Source organism: Jaculus jaculus, chromosome 4 (assembly GCF_020740685.1).
Source record: "Jaculus jaculus isolate mJacJac1 chromosome 4, mJacJac1.mat.Y.cur, whole genome shotgun sequence".
In the NCBI taxonomy this organism is placed as follows: domain Eukaryota; kingdom Metazoa; phylum Chordata; class Mammalia; order Rodentia; family Dipodidae; genus Jaculus; species Jaculus jaculus.
Window position 1 is genome coordinate 68,046,305 of NC_059105.1, and position 15,880 is coordinate 68,062,184.

The window sequence follows — 15,880 nt, forward strand, 5'->3', positions numbered from 1 at the left end:
CAGGGCTAGAGAGAAAGTTTAGCCATTAAGGTGTTTGCCTGCAAAGCCTAACAATCTGAGTTCAGTTCCCCAGTACCCTCATAAAGCCAGATGCACAAGGTAGCACATGCATCTGGAGTTTGTTTGCAGTGGCTGGAGGCCCTGGTGTGCTCATTCTCACTGTCTGTCTCTCTTCTCTCTATCTCTCACTGTAAAAAAAAAAAAAAGAAAAAAATAGTCTGTGTAATAAATCATATTTTTCATTGATGTTTTATAATTTGGAATCATAAATATGCATTTATTGAGTTACTTTTTTCCTTTTTAAAATATATTTTCCTTCTCAATTTTTGACTTTTCTGTTTTTAAATATTTAATTAATTAATTTATTTATTTGAGAGAGAGAGAATGGACATGCCAGGGCCTCCAGGCCCTGCAAACGAACTCCAGATGCATGTGCCACCTTGTGCATCTGTTTTACATGGGTCCTGGGGAATGGAAACTGGATCCTTAGGCTTCACAGGCAAATGCCTTAATCACTAAGTGATCTCTCCAATCCTGCATTTTCAATTTAATTTAAATTTCATTGTAAATAGTCTGGTTGGGTAGGGCTAATATTGATGGATTTAGGATGATTTTCATGGCAGACTTTTATTTTATATATCTTCATTTTCTTCTTTTGTAAACAGAAATTTTTTTTAATCCATTTTGAGTGTGAGAGAGAGGCAGATAGAGAGAATGGACATGCCAGGGCCTCCAGCCACTACAAATGAACTCCAGACGCATGTGCCCCCTTGTGCATCTGGCTTACATGGGTCCTGGGGAATTGAACCTGGGTCCTTAGGATTTGCAGGCAAACATCTTAACTGCTAAGCCATCCTTCCAGCCCACTGTTTTTTTATTAAACATAAATGACATAAGTGAGCTTGTTACAATTTATTTGTCATGAATAATGTATCAAATATTAATACTTTGAAGTATATTGCTTAGGGTTTTATATATATATGTATATAAATGGATCCTATAGAATAAAATTTAAAATGTGTCCAAGGTCATTGCTTAAGCTAATGAACTTTGGACTTTTCTCAAGTTATTGCTTTAGAACTGATCACAGTTTTGTTTTTGTGTTTTGGGTTTTTAATGGTTTATTTATTTACTTGCTTGTGACACACACACACACACCACATAGAGAGAAAGAGAGAGATGAAGAGAGGGGATAGGAGAGAAAGAGACTTATGGACACACCAGGGCCTCTTGCCACTGCAAATGAACTCCAAATGCATGTCTCACTTTGTGCATCTGGCTTTATGTGAGTACTGGGGAATTGAACCCAGGCCATCAGGCTTTGCTAGCCTATGCCTTTAACAACTGAGCCATCTCTCCAGCCTCTGATCACATTTTTGCTGAGAGTCCACCAGGTACTCTGCTTCTATATCAGATATATGAATGAATGAGTTTCATTCGACTTTATCTCACAGTTAGGTACCTCTTACAATTCCATCATGTTTCTTTTTATAGCTTTATTATAATACACTTGGATTCCTGATCTTTGCCCTTCTCACAACTTTGTGATTCAGTCTCAAGTTCATTGGGTCATTTAATTTCTTTCCTCAACATGCAATTCCCTTTGGTTGTCAAATATACTAACTCTACGTTTTTTGGTTAGCAAATAATTGACTCTCAAACCAGGCGTGGTGGGATATGACTATTATCCTAGTATCAGAGAGGCGGAGGCAGGAGGATCACTACATGGAAGCCAGCTTGGCCTACATATCAGTTTTTAGACTAGCTAGGGCTACATAGAAAGACCTTGTCTAAAAAAAATAATAAATAAAATAAAATCAGGTCTATGGAGATAGCCCAGCAGTTAAAGGCTCTTGTTTATAAAGCCTGCCAGCCTGGGTTCAATTCCCCAGCACCCACATAAATCCAGATGCAAAGTGGTGTATGTATGACACCTGTGAACCTATACACATGCTCTAACACACATGAACAAACAAATATATAAATAAAATTATTCTCTATCTATAGTAAGTTATTCATGTATTCATTCAACAAATAGTTAACAAGGGCCTCTGCATGACAAATACAGCTCTAGGAATGGGAAACACAGTCCAAATAAAGAGAGAAGGTTCTTGCTCTTCTTGCAGAAGAAAATAAACAATTTTTTTTTTGTTGTTGTTTGCTTGCTTGTTTTCTCAAGGTAGGGTCTTGCTCTAGCCCAGGCTGACCTAGAATCCACTATGTATGTAGTCTCAGGGTGGCCTCGAACTCACACTGATCCTCCTACCTCTGCCTCCTGAGTGCAGATTAAAGGGATTAAAGGACTGTGCCACTATGTCCAGCTCAACAATGTTGTTTTAAAAATAGAAATGGGCAGCTTGGGGCTGGTGGGAGGCTGGAGGGATGGCTTAGTGGTTAAGTGTAAAGCCAAAGGACCCATGTTAGATTCCCCAGGTCCCATGTAAGACAGATGCACAAGGTGGCACATGCATCTGGAGTTCATTTACAGTGGCTGGAGGCCCTGGTGCACCCATTCTCTCTCTCTTTTTCTCAGTCTTTTTCTTTCTTTCTCAAATAAATAAATAAATTTTATATATATTAAAGCTGGTATGGTGGCGCACACCTTTAATCCCAGCACTCGGGAGGTAGAGGTAGGAGGGTTGCTGTGAGTTCAAGACCACCCTGAGACTACATAGTGAATTCCAGATCAGCCTGGCCTACAGTGAGACCCTTCCTCAAAAAATACATACAACTGGAGTAACTCAAAGACCAGTGGTCAAAAAACATCACTGACTTGAATGACATGGCCTTTTGTCTCCTTTCCCTGAAGTTCTCTCTTGTACCTCAACTCATGGTTCTAATAACATTCTTCTAAAAGCTGTAATTGCAAATTTTAAAAAGCTGTAGTTACTCATGAATAGCTTATAGTCATGAATACATTGCAGAAGGACTTCTGAAAATATTATCGATTTTATAATGATGCAGAGCCAGAATGTGAAGGTTGGAAGGGAGACGGTTAAAAAATATTCCATCCACTGGGATGATCAGATCCAACAATTAAGACCTAGGATGCTGGAGGAGTGGCACACCAGATGACCATATTCCAGACAAGGATGTCCGTTCCCGAGGAGAGTGCAGACCAAGGTGGTTAATGTGAGTGGTCATGAAATGACGAAGGAGATTCCTTTGCCAGAAGAAACTACAGGAGAACTTGTTTGCTATTTCTGTAAGAACTAAAACTTATTGGAACCATTCCAACAAAGAAACATCTGGACTGAAGATAACTTCATTCTTTCATTATTCATATTTCATCTGTTGAAAGTAAGGTGGAAGTTACAACGAAAGGTGATTTGTAAGGTAATTGGCAATTTAAGCGCCAAAGTTTACATTAATAAGGTTTTCCTCTCACATTGCTTTGCATTTTCAGTTCAGAGTGCCTTTTTTCTTTTTGTGCTGGATTTCTTCTAGCCAATAGGAAGTCAAAGATAAATAAAGTCCGATTCCTAATGGAGTCGCATTATGGGCATTTTATTTTGAGTAGGAAAGTCTCTTGCTGTCTGGCACTGTCCTGAACTTTTAGGACTCTGAGCTTCTGGGCCCCTAGACACTCATCAACAGGGATATCTCCCTTCTCATCATTATGGTAATCAATAGCTTCCTGAAACACCCCTACCAGGGAAGGAGACTGCATTCTTCCCCTTCAAAGAACCACTGGTGATGGAAAGAGAGGTGAGTGCATCCTTCATGTGACCCTCCATGTCTTTCTCTGCACAGGAGAGGGACCTCCCCAGTCAACCTAATCCAGCAATATCATTCCTACTCAACACAGTGGAGAATTTCTCCTCTGGATTTACTTTTAGATCCTGAGTCATGTTCTTCTGAGTTTGTTGAACAGAGGAAACTTTCTTCCTTTGGAACAATCCCAAAGTTACTTGCAGCCAAGTCTTGTGAATATGATGAGTGAACAAGCTGGACAATATTATTTTTAGCTAAAAGCACTTTCACAGAACACAAAATTATGAGCTGACACTTCACAGTTATTGAATTATGGAAAGCACTTAGTTTGCTTAAGAGGTTATCAGTTTGTTATTCTTCATATTCTTATTAGCACCGTGTTGTTTTTCATGTTTGGATCCACAAAACCATGAGACGTAAAACAATTCCTGCCTTCAAGGAGGCTGCTCTCTAGTGAGGGCAATTGACAAGAAAACCAATAATTGTAGCAAAAATGTAGACGTGAATGCTGGAAGAGGAACATCGTGCTGCTGTGGGCACAAAGGGACAGGCACGTGTCTAGTCTGACAAGAAGCATGTGGAAGGCTTACTAACTAAAGCTGATGTATTGTCTGAGTTATTAATTTTTTTAATTTTAAAAATTTTCTTTTTATTTATTTATTTGAGGGAGAGATAGAGGGAGAGAGAGAGAGAATGGACATGCTAGTGCCTTCAGCCACTGCATATGAACTCCAGACACATGTGGATCTGGCTTACATGGGTACTGGGGCATTGAACTAGCATCCTTTGGCTTGGCAGGCAAGGGCTTTAACCACTAAACCATTTCTCCAGCCTGTTGTCTGGGTTTTGAAGGTGCAGTTTCAGTTGTTTTGGAGGAAACCTGCATGATTTTCTGATGCAGGTAGCAGCAGGAATGACGTTTCCAGAGATACAAAAGATTATAAGTGGGGTGTACTCTGTGAACTTTAAGTTATTTAGTATCTGAAGCAGACAGCATCTGTGAGGGAGGGACCGGAAATGACACTGGAAAATTATGGAATGACTTGTCGTAGCACTTTAATGCACTGTGCAAAGGAATTTGGACTTGGTATTGAAGATGAGGAAGAGCCGTGAAGGATTTACAGGGCAGAAATGGTGCTTGCATGGTAAATAATTCTACCAACAAGATAGAAATGAACTGGATGATGCTGAGACCAGAAACAGCAATTAGGATGCTAGGAAGTATGCAAGAGATTGGCATGGATATTAAATAGAAAGATCAAAGTGATTTAAAATTATAAAGTAACAATAATTAAAGCATAGCTACTAATCAGAAAAAAATCCATTTTGATGAGTGGATCAGTATAGAGTTTGGAAACTAGCATGTGTGTGTGAAATATATACATATGTTTATGTGTGGGGATAGTGGTGGAATTATTACATTTAAAAACTGTTTTATTTATCTATTTGTGTGTGTGTGTGTATATGTGTGTGCGTGCGCACCAGGTTCTCTTGTTGCTGCAAACAAACATCAGACACTTGTACCACTTTTTAGGCTGGCTTGCATGGGTGGCTTGGGATTTGAATCCAGGCCTGCAGACTTTGCAAGCACCTTTAACCATTGATCCATCTTCACAGCCACATATATTTTAACTAGTAGAAAATGTACACAATATTTAATAAAAGGTACCATTTAAAAGGATATGTTGGTGGAGAATGGAATGTCAAAGGGGAAAGTCGGGGGGGGAGGGAGAGTATTACAATGGGATTTTTTTTTATAATCATGGAAAATGTTAATAAAAATTAAGTAAAAAATTTTTTAAATTTTTTTTTGTTGGTTATTTTTATTTATTTATTTGAGAGCGACAAAGAGGCAGAGAGAGAGAGAGAGAATGGGCGAGCCAGGGCCTCCAGCCACTGCAAACGAACTCCAGATGTGTGAGCCCCCTTGTGCATCTGGCTAACGTGGGTCCTAGGGAGTCGAGCCTTGAACCCGGGTCCTTAGGCTTCACAGGCAAGCGCTTAACCACTAAACCATCTCTCCCGCCCAAAGTAAATTTTTTTTAAATTTTAATTTAAAAAACAAATATATAAAAGGATATGTTGGGGGCTGGAGAGATGAATTACTGATTAAGACACTTGCCTGTGAAGCCTAAGGACCCAAGTTCAATTGTACCTGCGTTCAATTCCCCAGAACCCATGTAAGCCAGATGTACATGGTGGCGCATGCATCTGGATTTCCTTTGCAGTGGCTAGAGGCCCTGGCATGCCGATTCTTTCTTCTCTCTCTCTCCTCTCTCTTTAACAAATAAAAATATTTTTAAAAAAGATATGTTGTTTCTTTTTCTTTTCTTTTTTTGTTTTTGTTTTGTTTTGTTTTGTTTTTCAAGGCAGGGTTTCACTATAGCCTAGGCTGACCTGAAATTCACTACGGAGTCTCAGGGTGGCTTCAAACTCACAAAGATCCTCCTGCTCTGCCTCCCGAGTGCTGGGATTAAAGGCGTGCGCCATCACACCTGGCGGGAGGATGGTTTATGTAACAGGCAAAGATAACATCTATTGTATACCAAGTATCCATAGTATATAAAGAATATCTATAAATTAATAAGTAAAAATAACAGCTAGGTAAGAAAAATAGTCAATGGGCAAAACAGATGACCTAGGTAAGAAAAACACAAGTAACCAATAAACAGAAGGGAACTAAATTTCTATTATCAGAAAATATAAGTTAGGGCTGGAGAGATGGTTTAGCTGTTAAAGGTACTTGCCTGCAAAGCCTAAGGACCCAGGTTCAATTCCTCAGGACCCATGTAAGCCAGATGCACAAGGTGGTGCATGCGTCTGGAGTTTGTTTGCAGTAAATAGAGTCCTGGTGTGCCCATTCTCTCTATCTGCCTCTTTCTCTCTCAAAATAAATAAATAAAATAAAATTTAAACAAGAAAATGTAATTTAAGCCAGGTATTGTATCCAGTTGCCCTATTTCTCTAGTCTTTTTTACCCTAAAACACTTTAGACTTTCCTTGACTTCCATAGCCTCAACAGTTTTGAAGAACACAGGCCAATAATTTTGTAGTATGTTTCTCAATATAGGCTTGCCTGAAGTTTCTCGTTAGGTTCAGATCATGCTAGAACTTTATGGCACTGATACTGAGTTCATGCATAGTCTCTATCCATCTCATTTCAGGTGGTGCTAATTTGATGAGTTAGTTAAGATATTATCTGGGGCTGGAGAGATGGCTTAGCGGTTAAGAGCTCGCCTGTGAAGCCTAAGGACCCCGGTTCGAGGCTCGGTTCCCCAGGTCCCACGTTAGCCAGATGCACAAGGGGGCGCACGCGTCTGGAGTTCGTTTGCAGAGGCTGGAAGCCCTGGCGCGCCCATTCTCTCTCTCTCCCTCTATCTGTCTTTCTCTCTGTGTCTGTCGCTCTCAAATAAATAAATAAATAATTAAAAAAAAAAGATATTATCTGACATGGGGAGGGAGGGAATTACCATGGGATATATTTTATAATAATGGAAAATGTTAATAAAAATTAATAAAAAAACAAAGACAAAAAAAAAGATATTATCTGACATATCTACAAACTGAAAAAGTTACTTACTATATTATCTTTTGTAACTATACACATTTGGGTTTTTTTGTTTTTGGAAGAGAAAATACTTGTGATTTTAGTAAATAATGGCATAGAAGGCACGGCACAGCAGGATTGTTCACGGTGGAGGGAGTGACAGACCAGGAAGATGAGAGAGGAGCATGAACTCAGGGCCAGCTATAACCCTCAGATACCTGTTGCTAGAACCTACATCCGTCCCCCAGGAACCACTGCGTACATGTACCCCAAATATCACCATTATCTTGTGAAGATGCATTCAAAATATGAGTATGAGGGTAACATTTCAGACTCAAACTACCATACTTTGGAATGATGAAAAATCACGAAAACTGTATTATCAAAGGCTGCTCAAGATTGAGCTTAACCCAGTAAATTGCCTACTTCCAGTGTCTGAATACTCAATGAGATTAAGTCTCCATAAACTACAGAGACTAAGCTGCAATGATCAATACTCAACTTCCAAAGCATGTTACATCCATATGTAGTTTTAATACACAAATTAAAAACGTAAGACTAGAGCCAAGTGTGGAGGCGCACGCCTTTAATCCAAGCACTCGGGAGGCAGAGGTAGGAGGGTCATTGTGAGTTCGAGGCCCCCCTGAGACTACATAGTGACTTCCAGGTCAGCCTGAACTAGAGCAAGACCCTACCTCGAAAAACCAAAACTAACTAAATAAATAAATAAAAAACATAAGACTAATACATATTTTGAGACTGTAAAATTATTTCCATTGCACTTTCATCCACTAATAATAGCATGTATTGGTGATTCTTTTGAAATTTTACTATGCCAATTGCCAAAACATGATTTTCTTTATTTTTTTTAATTTCAAATTTTTATTAACAACTTCCATGATTGTAAAAACTATCCCATGGTAATACCTTCGCTCCCCCCCCCCACTTTCCCCTTTGAAACTCCATTCTCCATCATATCCCCTTCCCTCTCTTTTATTTTGATGTCATGATCTTTTCCTCCTCTTATGATGGTCTTGTGTAGGTAGTGTCAGGCACTGTGAGGTCATGGATATCCAGGCCATTTTGTGTCTGGGGGGAACAGGTTGTAAGAAGTCCTACCCTTGCTTTGGCTCTTATATTCTTTCTACCACCTCCTCCGCATTACACTCTGAGCCTTGGAAGGTGTGATAGAGATATTGCAGTGCTGAGCACTCCTGTCACTTCTTTCCAGCACCATGATGCCTTCTGAGTCATCCCAAGGTCACTGCCATCTGAAAAGAGAAGATTCTCTACCAAAAGTGAGCGTAGCATTAATATAAGGGTGTGAACATTAAGAGAAGTGCTTACTGGGCAGTTTGATAAGCATAGTATATACATTTATCCAGACAGCAGCAGACATTATACCCCTAGGGCTCATGACTACCCCTGTTTTAAGTTTTCAGTATCAGGGATATATTCTCTCTCATGGAGCGGGCCTCCAGTCCAATTAGAGGGCAAATGGTTTCCACCATGACAAACATGCCACTATTGCACCCATTGGCTTATTTGGCCTCACTGGCCACATATAAGGGTTGCAGTGTCCACTGTTGAATATCTTCACTGGTGTTTTCTCTTCCTCCCATTGAACTGCATGCAGAATGGCTTCTTCCAGCTTTCTGTCAGCTGGTCTACATGGAGGAGGTTATCAGCTCAGTTCCAGCAGGATTTCTCAGTGGCTTTGCAGCCCAAGTATGTGCAGTCTCCAGCAATAGGGTCTTACCATCTATTCCTGGTGGGAAACCAAGGGCCTCAGCAGTGGCCTATAATGTTTTGGGGGCATCAGGGACCTCCCTGGCCAACAACTCACTGGAAGGTATCCCATCCCTGGCACTGAAAATTTTCTAGTAACAATCTATGGCTCCTGTGTATACCATTGTCCAAAAAAGTAGGTTTCCATATGATTTATTTATATCCTCTTGGAGTTTGATTAGCTCTTTTTGAGGTAGGTAGAGTCTTGCTCTAGCCTAGGCTGACCTGGAGTTCACTGCACATAGTCTCAGGGCAGCCTCAAACTTATTGTGATCTTCCTACCTCTACCACCTGAGTACTGGGATTAAAAGTGTGCACCACCATGCCCAGCTCCTTTTAACTTTATTAGTCCAGGGAATGTGGCTTCCCAGTTGCACTCTTCTGAGAGATATCCATCATGAGGTTAATATTTGTTAGTCTGGAGGAATCTTTCTCTGAAAGACCAGGTCAGTGAGGTTCCAGAGGTTGAACTGAATCAGAGTGGGCTCAGTGAGTGAACTGCTTGACAAGGCTGGAGAGACGGCTTGTGGCATTAGTCAGCACAAGGAAGGAAGGAAAGCTGGTTGACAGGTTAGGAGAAAATAGAGAAGACCTAGAAGCTTGGTGTTGCCACCATGATCAAGAGGCAGCCCTGGAGAAGGGCAACGTCATTGTGACACTGGAGCCCAAGGGCTGGCTCAGGTTTTGTGTTTTGTTTTGTTTTGTTTTGCCTCAGATGCTCACAACTGCTTCTAAGCTTTTGTTTTCATACTGCCTAAGTACATGAGGTCATTCACACTAATCAATGTCACACCACAAACCAACACTGCCTTCGCTTGTGAGCCTGGTCATTTTGAGGTCTTGATGATAGAATATTTTACCACCAACTTTGAAGTATTGTCTCAAGGTCATAAAAGCAACACCATATTTTGTTTCAGCTCCTGTTCCGTGACATGTGGATTCTTCCCGTTGAAAAAAGAAATGGCAACCTTTGCTGTTTGGGTTCATCATCCAAACGGAAAGTTCCTGTGCTCCAGTTTCCTTACAGATTGACTATATCCTAAATTTAGCTCTTTGACCGTCATTACTGAAGCTAGTCATATGAAAGCCTCACAATCTTGGAACTGCTTCACAGTTGGTGAAGATGTCATCTGCCAGGTTTTCTCAACTGAAAAGTGACTCCTTTATTCTTTATAACTGGTGTTTTCATTAGTATAGGGTTTTTGTTTGTTTGTTTTGTTTTCTGAAGTAGGGTCTTGCTCTAGCCCAGGCGGACCTGGAATTCACTATGTAGTATCAGGCTGGCCTTAAACTCACAGCAATTCTATCTCAGCTTCCCTAGTTCTGGGATTAAAGGCATGAACTACCACGCCCAGCATTAGTATGGTTTTATATTTGATGAAACTCATCTTCTCTAACATTGAGCTTCATGTTGAAGTCAAAACTACTTCCTTTTGGGCTGGAGAGGTCCCTTAGCAGTTAAGGTGCTTGCCTGCAAAGCCAAAGGACCTAAGTTCAATTCCCCAATACTCACATAAGCCAGATGCACAAGGTGGTGCATGCATCTCAAGTTGATTTGCAGTGGTTGGGAGCCCTGGCGTGCCCATTCATTCTCTCTCTCTCACTCTGCTTCTTTCTCTCTCTCAAATAAATAAATAAAAATAAAATACTTAAAAAACTACTTCTTTTTCATCATTGTTTTTATGCCCACACACCCCTTTTATCTTTTCTTTTTTTTTCTTCTTTTGGTTTTTTTTGAGGTAGGGTCTCACTCTAGCCCAGGCTGGCCTGGAATTCACTATGGAGTCTCAGGGTGGCCTCGAACTCACGGCAATCCTCCTACCTCTGCCTCCCGAGTGCTGGGATCCGCCCGGCTCACACACCCCTTTTAAACACAGCAAGTGACTCACTTGCAAAATTTACATTAACAGTCCTTTTTACAAATTTTTTTTGTTTATTTTTATTTATTTATTTGAGAGTGACAGACAGAGAAAGAGGGAGGAAGAAAGAGAGAATAAGCGTGCCAGGGCCTCCAGCCACTGAAAACAAACTCCAGATGCATGTGCTACCTTGTGCATCTGGCTTACATGGGCCTTGAACCGGGGTCCTTAGGCTTCAGAGGCAAGCATTTAGCCACTAAGCCATATCTCCAGCCCTCTTTTTTTTTTTTTTTTTTTTTGAAGTGGGGTCTTGCTTAGGCCAGGCTGACCTGGAATTCACTGTATAGTCTCAGGTTGGCCTTGAACTCACAGTGATCCTCCTGCCTCTGCCTCCTGAGTGCTGGGATTAAAGGCATTTGCCACTACACCTTGTTTTTTTTTTTTTTTTTTTTTGTTTTGTTTTTGGTTTTTCAAGGCAGGGTCTCACTCTGGCTCAGGCTGACCTGGAATTCACTATGTAGTCTCAGGGTGGCCTCGAACTCACGGCAATCCTCCTACCTCTGCCTCCCGAGTGCTGGGATAAAGGCGTGCGCCACCACGCCCGGCTTATACCTTGTTTTTAAGGCAGTGTACATGCTACTGGACTTACAAACTTCTCAATTCAGACAGGTCCTTTTTGCAGGGATCACAGGAGAAACTCGTGGTTTCTTTAGTATGTAACTCTACTATGTTAGTAATATGCACTTTCCCAAAGTCCATACTGAAGAAGAAGCAGCAATATGGGCAAAACAACTGATATACATATGTGAAAGCTTTGCCTCTCCTCAGCGCAGCATCTGAGTCCTATTGACACACTCCCTTCTCTGACCCTGGCACCTGGGAGGCAAACGTGTTCTTCTACTCCTTAGAACTGAAGCATCCTTTAAGTGTTCCTTAGTGGAGGTAATGAAATCAAGGCCTATAGTAGTGTCAGCTTATCAAACCAAAAACTACTTCGTCTTCTTCTTCTCTTCTTCCTCCTGTTTTCACAAAAGGAAAGGAAGGAGCTAGCTGCTTAAATGTCAGACTGGCAGCAATAAAGAATCTGTTTGTTTCAAAGCCTTGGAAACACGTACAGAGGACAGATAAGGGAACAAGGTTGGAGGAGGGGATCCCTAGCGACTCTATCCTTTTTTTCCCCTCTTAACCAAGATCCCAACTCATTTTTGTCTGATTCTCCCAGCTAGTAGATTATGAAAAATTAGGTCTTTGAAATGAGAATGAGAAAGGAAAAAATGTCATCATGTATATTCATTTGGTTTGGGAATAAAAAGGGTGCCCTATAATTTAGAATCAGAGACAGGGATGACTCATTACAACAATGAAGGTTATTAAGGAAATGAACAAATCGGTCACACCATTCCAACTGGGCTTGTCATTACAGTAGCATTGCCAATTTTCATATATGGCTGGTAATTGCTGTTCTATATCTTCATATATGGAATGTAAGACCCTTTCTGTTGTAACAATAAATATTAGAACAGTGTCTTAAATCCATCATTAGACGAGGCTATAAAAAGCAGGAACTAGGGCAGGTACAAGCTACCTCAGAACACAGAAGAGTCATTCAAAATTGCTATACTGAAAATGCACTGACTTACCCTGTGCAATAAAAAGTATCTATAAAATTTAATAGTCATCAGTATAAAAGGCCATAATCCTTGAAAATTAAGACTGTGCTGATAAGGTTAAGTCAAATTAATAACCCAAACCAGAACAGTGGTACAAAGCTTAAACTAACACTTATATTTCTTTGGTTTCATAAGTCTATAAATGTTTAACAAAAAGGATAAAAAACATATATCAGTGTAAACATACATTACATTGTTTGGCTCCATTTATACAACTAAGAACTTGAGTTTCCTTCTAGTTTTCCTCATGCTTTGCTGGAAATGTTGTGGTTGTTTTGCTGAGCAATCTTGGACTTACTGTTCTGCTGTTAGTTTTGTCTGCTTTTCAGCTTAGGTTACTGCCATTGCCACGGTATATCTTCACTCAAACCTGCTTGTATCATGCACAGTCAATGAAGAGGAAAGACAGTCAGGTGGAAAGGGTGAGACAATATCCTGCACACTTACCTTGGCTCCTGCCCGTAAGTGAGAAGCTGTGATATCCCATCAGAAATTACACTTCTTTAATCCCAGCACTTGGGAGGCAGAGAGGTAGGAGGATCAGCATGAGTTCAAGGCCACCCTAAAACTACAGAGTGAATTCCAGGTCAGCCTGAGCTAGAGTGAGACCCTACCTTGAAAAACAAAACTAAACTAAACTGAACAAAAACAAGCACACAGAGCAGCAGAGAGCACAGACTGGCCTTCAACAAGTTTGGACTCTAATTCAGTTTCCTTCCCTTAATTCTGGTGTAACTTTCAACATGCTCCCTAATCCCGCTAAGCCTAGTCACATTTAAGGCACTTGGGGATTCTGAGTATGTGACTATTTGCCACATGTATAAATATATTACGGTTTATACATTGATTTTGGAACTTTAGATTGTGAAAAATTTAGCTCTAAATAAGACTCATTTTGTGAAGTTAATTGGAAAAGTCCAAACTACTTTTTTTTAAATTTTATTTATTTTTATTTATTTATTTGAGAGCGACAGATGGAGAGAGAAAAGCAGAGAGAGACAGAATGGGTGCACCAGGGCCTCCAGCCACTGCAAACGAACTCCATATGTGTGCGCCCCCTTGTGCATCTGGCTAATGTGGGTCCTGGGGAATGGAGCATCGAACCGGGGTCATTAGGCTTCACAGGCAAGCACTTAACCACGAAGCCATCTCTCCAGCCCCCAAACTACTTTTAAGAAGGTTCTATTTCTTTAATATTTTTATTTATTTATTTATTTGAAAGGGAGAGAAAGAGACAGAGAGAGAGAGAGAATGGGCATGCCAGCCACCACAAATGAACTACAGATGCATGCTCCACCTTGTGCATCTGGCTTGCATGGGTCCTGGGGATTCAAACCTGTGTCCTTAGCTTTACAGGCAAGTTCCTTAACCACTAAGCCATCTCTCCAGCCTCAAACTTTGTTTTTTAAACTAGTAAGAACTTTCCAAAGACATTAGACTATACCTGGTAAAATCCACATCACTTAAGCCAGACATGGTGGCACATGCCTGGAGGCCGGGAGGCAGAGGTAAGAAGACTGCTGTGAGTTCGAGGCCACCCTGAAATTCCATAGTAAATTCCAGGTCAGCCTGAGCTAAAGTGAGACCCTACCTCAAAAATTAAAACAAAAAAATTCACATCACTTGTAGTACTTTTTATTGTGCTACTGATCAAACATGAAAGTGCCATTTATCCATACTTTTGAAAAATTGTGAATTTTAATTTCAATTTTTATACATGTATATAACTTTTTTTTTTGTTTTGTTTTTTCAAGGTAGGGTTTCACTCTAGCCCAGTCTGACCTGGAATTCACTATGTAATCATCTCAAGGTGGCCTCGAATTCACGGCAGTCCTCCTACTTCTGCCTCCTGAGTGCTGGGATTAAAGGCATGCGCTACCACGCCTGGCTAGGTTAATAAATATCTTAAAAAGTGTTTAACACCCTTAGCTACTAAGGAGATACATATTAAAATTACTTTGAGAGCTGGAGAGATGGCTTAGTGGTTAAGCGCTTGCCTGTGAAGCCTAAGGACCCCGGTTCGAGGCTCGGTTCCCCAGGTCCCACGTTAGCCAGATGCACAAGGGGGCGCACACGTCTGGAGTTCGTTTGCAGAGGCTGGCGGCCCTGGCGTGCCCATTCTCTCTCTCTCCCTCTATCTGTCTTTCTCTCTGTGTCTGTCGCTCTCAAATAAATAAATAAAAAATTAAAAAAAAAATTACTTTGAGATTCCATCTCACTCTGACCAGAATGGCTAGCATCAGGAAATCAAACTCCAGGGGACTGGAGAGAGAGTTCGGCGGTTAGAGGTGCTTGCTTGCAAAGCCGGACAGCACAGGGTTTGATTCCCCAGTACTCACATAGAGCCAGATATATGGAGTGTCACATGTGTCTGGAGTTCATTTGCAGTGGCAGATGGTCCTAGTGTGCCCGTTCACCAAAATCTCTCTGTACTTGCAAGCAAATAATCAAAAATATTGGGCTGGAGAGATGGCTTAGCAGTTAAGCGCTTGCCTGTGAAGCCTAAGGACCCCGGTTAGAGGCTCGGTTCCCCAGGTCCCACGTTAGCCAGATGCACAAGGGGGCGCACGCGTCTGGAGTTCGTTTGCAGTGGCTGGAAGCCCTGGCGCGCCCATTCTCTCTCTCTCCCTCTATCTGTCTTTCTCTCTGTCTGTCGCTCTCAAATAAATAAATAAAATTTTTTTTAAATATATTTACACACACACACACAGAGAGAGAGAGAGAGAGAGAGGGAAATCAAGTGACAACACATGCTGGCAAGAATGTATGGAAAGAGGGATCTTTATTTGTTGGTAACAGTGCAAACTGATGCAGCCACTACCGAAATCAATGTGGCCTTATTTCAAAACCCTGCAAAAAGAATTACTATGTGCCACTCTTGGGCATACAGTCTATATTCTACTGTAGAGGTCTTTGCTCACCCACCCTTATTGCTGCTCTATTCACAGTAGCTGGGAAATGGTGTGGTGGTTTGAATGTAAAATACCTCCTCCCCAAGTGTATATGACAAAGCCTCCTACCTCGTCCCCAGCTGGCGGAATCCTTGGGCTGTGGGTCCTTGCTGGCCATGGTGTCTCACTAGGAGTATGCCTTGTGATTTTATAGTCCAGATCACATGCCAGGGCTAGCTCACTGTGGCCACTTTCTCCAAGCTGATAAACAAGATGTAACCCTCCGGCTCTCTGCTCTGTCATGCTTCCCCTCAAAACTGCAAGCCAAAATAAACTCTTTTCTACCATAAGCTGCTTCCGGTTGGGCGTTTTGTACCAGCAGTGAGAAGGTAACTGCTACAAAAAGGATCA

The 15,880-nt window shown here is 41.1% G+C and overlaps 1 pseudogene; it reads right to left on the reverse strand.

The window, feature by feature from the left end:
- LOC101615542 overlaps positions 1-3,670 on the reverse strand; it is a 40,984-nt pseudogene extending 37,314 nt beyond the window's left edge.
- Positions 3,671-15,880: the final 12,210 nt, after the last annotated feature.